The 3,579-nt window shown below is 40.7% G+C and overlaps 1 pseudogene; it reads left to right on the forward strand.

Moving 5' to 3' along the window:
• Nucleotides 1-2,050: 2,050 nt before the first annotated feature.
• LOC143640462 (RNA-binding protein 3 pseudogene) lies at nt 2,051-3,071 on the forward strand (annotated as a pseudogene).
• Nucleotides 3,072-3,579: the final 508 nt, after the last annotated feature.

The raw sequence follows: 3,579 nt of genomic DNA on the forward strand, positions 1-3,579 counted from the left end.
GGGTGCCTGTCTTCATGGATCCCAAGTTCAGAGAATTCCTTCACCAAGGAAGTGACGTAGGTCACTTCCTTCAGGAACTGAATCAGGTTACTGCCTTGGCAACCAATTTGTCCTAACAGTTGCTTCCAAGAGTCCAATGAGTTGGAGGCTGCCCCTACTTCCAGTGAAACTTTCAGAATTTTGCATGGTATATCAACCATAGGCACCCAAAAAAAGCTCTCCAGATAGGCCTGGTTTGGTCCATCTTCTATACATTAAGAAAAGAAATGTTGATTCAGACACATCCCTTCATGCTAACCAGGTTGTTTGTCATGGAAGATGACTTTTGCTCTCTGACATCATTCATAGCTGCCTACATTTAATCCTGGGATCATTTCTTTAATGACTTTGGAGGTTCTCAGCAAGTGGAAGATCCCCTAATTTCTGTATTGAAAGACCAACTCTGTCCCTGCTCTTCAGTAAAGTTAGATTGAGAGAACAGTGTATGGTCAGGGTTAATAACATGTTCCATTTGGGTTAGGAATCATTCTGCGGGATGAATTATGGTATTGGGAACGTGCGATATTTATAAGAATATAAGTGAATTATAAGTATGAAAACAGACATCTAGGTAATATTTGAAGCACAGAATTGCATTGGACCCTTAGCTGGGATTCTTAGCTTTGAATTATATTCTGCACAGATGTCTCAGATAAATCGATATACAATGGCATAATTACTTGTACCTTGGTTTATTGAATGTTGAAGAGAACATCCAGTCAAAAAGGGATAATTTGTAGGATTAGTAAGATAGTTGGTAGGTTTTGAAAGAAGAGTGAGTATAGGATTTGGATAAAAAGATCTTTAGCTGTAGGGTTTCGGATAGAGTGAATGTAATTGTCAGCACATGTGGAGAGTCTGTCAAAAGGATGAACTGGGAAAAAAAGTAGGAATGCAGATATCAATTGACATTAGGATATCAGGCAAAGTATAAAGTGAGTGATAGAATTATACATTTTCAACAGGCTTGAGTTTGAATATATAATCTTAGGAAGAAACAAACATGTAGTCACCAATAGGATGAAATTTGAGAGCATTAGGCAACATGGACATGGATGTTTTCCGTAATCCATGCTCACTTTTCATTTAGGCTTTGGTACAAACATAAGTTTGACCTCTTCTTTCTGTGTGCAGAATACTACTGTGGTAAAATGTATATGTAGATCAGGTGACATGAGTATTTCTTCCACCATTTCTGGGAGCAATATTTTGAAGACGTATAAATTATTTTTGGAGGTAAAAATGGTGTACACTGTGTCTATAATTATAGAAATAATGCATGAATAGACCATACTGTAAATAAATATTATAACTGGTTCTAACTTTAAATAATGGATTGAATTGATATCTGAAAATATACAGAAAATCTTACATTGATATACAATCCTTCATTCCAACCAGTAATATATCTAATGGTTATATCAGCATTATGGTTTTTCATGAAGAATGTGTGAGTTTTGCTTCAAAAGTGATTATGGAAATCGGAAATAATGTGTTTGGAAAGAAGTCTCATGAAAAGACCAGTCAAGAAACCTGGAGGAATACATGTGTTTTGAAGCAGAAAGTGATTGAAAGTGAAACAAATGCCTATATATTTGTGAACTTGTGGATCAAATATATATCCTATGATGTGCATAAACTGAAGAAATAGTAATGTACCACTGTTACATAAAAATGAACGTCAAAATACACATCATGTCCTCTCCCACAGGAATCTACTTGCATTGATGTTAAACTGGGTCAGTTATTGTAGAAATATTAGGGTAATGCCGCAGTCTTGCTGGGCACAATCAGGAGCCACTTGCCAAAAGAAACGAACTTTATTTTTAGCACCACACACACCAAACAAAACAGCCTCTCAGGAAAAACCTTCAGAGCCCCAACTGCCACCTCTGGCTTCCCAAAACCTCTCCCTCCCACATGAGCCTCTCTCTGTCTCCCAGAATCCTCCTGCTCTTGAGGCCGATTGGCTGGGTCATGTGGGCAAAGTCAAAAAAAGTCCCCCTCTCCCTATTCTTCCTGCTCCTCAGAGCTTCCTGTCTCTCCAGCGCTTTTACTTTTCAATTTCCAGGACTCAAATTCACTGCCATGTCTTCTGAAGAAGGGAAGCTGTTCGTGGGAGGACTCAACTTCAATACTGATGAGCAGGCGCTGGAAGACCACTTCAGCAGCTTTGGGCCTATTTCTGAGGTGGTTGTTGTCAAGGACCGGGAGACTCAGCGATCCCGGGGTTTTGGCTTCATCACCTTCACCAATCCAGAACATGCCTCAGATGCCATGAAAGCCATGAATGGAGAGTCCCTGGATGGTCGTCAGATCCGGGTGGACCATGCAGGCAAGTCTGCCCGGGGCACCAGAGGGGGTGCCTTTGGGGCCCATGGGCGTGGTCACAGCTACTCTAGAGGTGGTGGGGACCAGGGCTATGGGAGTGGCTGGTATGACAGTCGACCTGGAGGATATGGATATGGATATGGACGGTCCCGAGACTATAGTGGCAGCCAGGGTGGCTATGACCGCTACTCAGGAGGAAATTATCGAGACAATTATGACAACTGAGTTGAGGCATGCACACGTTAAGTAGATACACAAGGAATAACACTTCTGATCCAGGATCGTCCTTCCAAATCGCTGTATTTATAAAGATTTTTGGAGCTGCGCTGAAACATCTGTTTTAGTACATCAACTTCTATTTTTCAATTGAGCTCCCAAGGTAGCTTGTTAAAAGACCTTTTAAAAAGCTCCATGTAAAAATTTTTTTCTCATTTAAAGACAAATTATAGCACATTTGTTAGGCCCCCAGGTATTTTTCTTTTTACCAAGTTTTTAGTTTGGGCTCTCAGGATCATTGCTTCTGGCAAAAGGAAAAGTTTAGCCAGACTAATTTTTTTTAAAGCTAAAGTTGGGGCATTTTAAAAACTTGTACACAATGTTTATCATGACTAGAAAGCAATTTCTAAATGTATCTATAAACAATCTGTGTCAAGAACATGATAAATTTTTCTTAAAATTCAAGATCACCACCCTGATTATACAGACAAGCCTCTTTAAAATGTTTGTGAATGTCATTTTTTTTTAATGCTGGAAGAAAAAATATTCTGTTGTGTCTCTTGTAGTGTTTAGGATATTCTTCACAGAACTGATTAAAAATATGAAACCTGTAAAAAAAAAAAAAAAGTCCCCCAATGAGCAGTTTTGTGCTCTGAAAGGGCAGGGAACCAGCCCATTGAGCATCACCGCAGAGGAGCCAATCAGCTAGTTGTTGCTGGGGCCGCTGTGAGCCAATCATCAGCCGGCAGCTGGAAGTTTGCTGGCAGCAGGAATTTTGCTGGGGCCCCTTCGGCTGTGGCTCTCAACATCTTCCCCTCTCTGTTTAAACAACACGCATGTGGCTTAGGGACCGTGCCTGCCTTAGGTTGTCCAATAGTACATATGGTCTTTACCCGTTAAGTTGGTACCATTGCAATTGGATCTTACCCGTCACTGACTACCCGTCCAGTATAGAGCCACACCTGTGGAGAGGTCTTTGTACCAGCGGGGGTG

The sequence above is a fragment of the Callospermophilus lateralis genome, unplaced genomic scaffold (assembly GCF_048772815.1).
Source record: "Callospermophilus lateralis isolate mCalLat2 unplaced genomic scaffold, mCalLat2.hap1 Scaffold_305, whole genome shotgun sequence".
Classification (NCBI taxonomy): Eukaryota; Metazoa; Chordata; class Mammalia; order Rodentia; family Sciuridae; genus Callospermophilus; species Callospermophilus lateralis.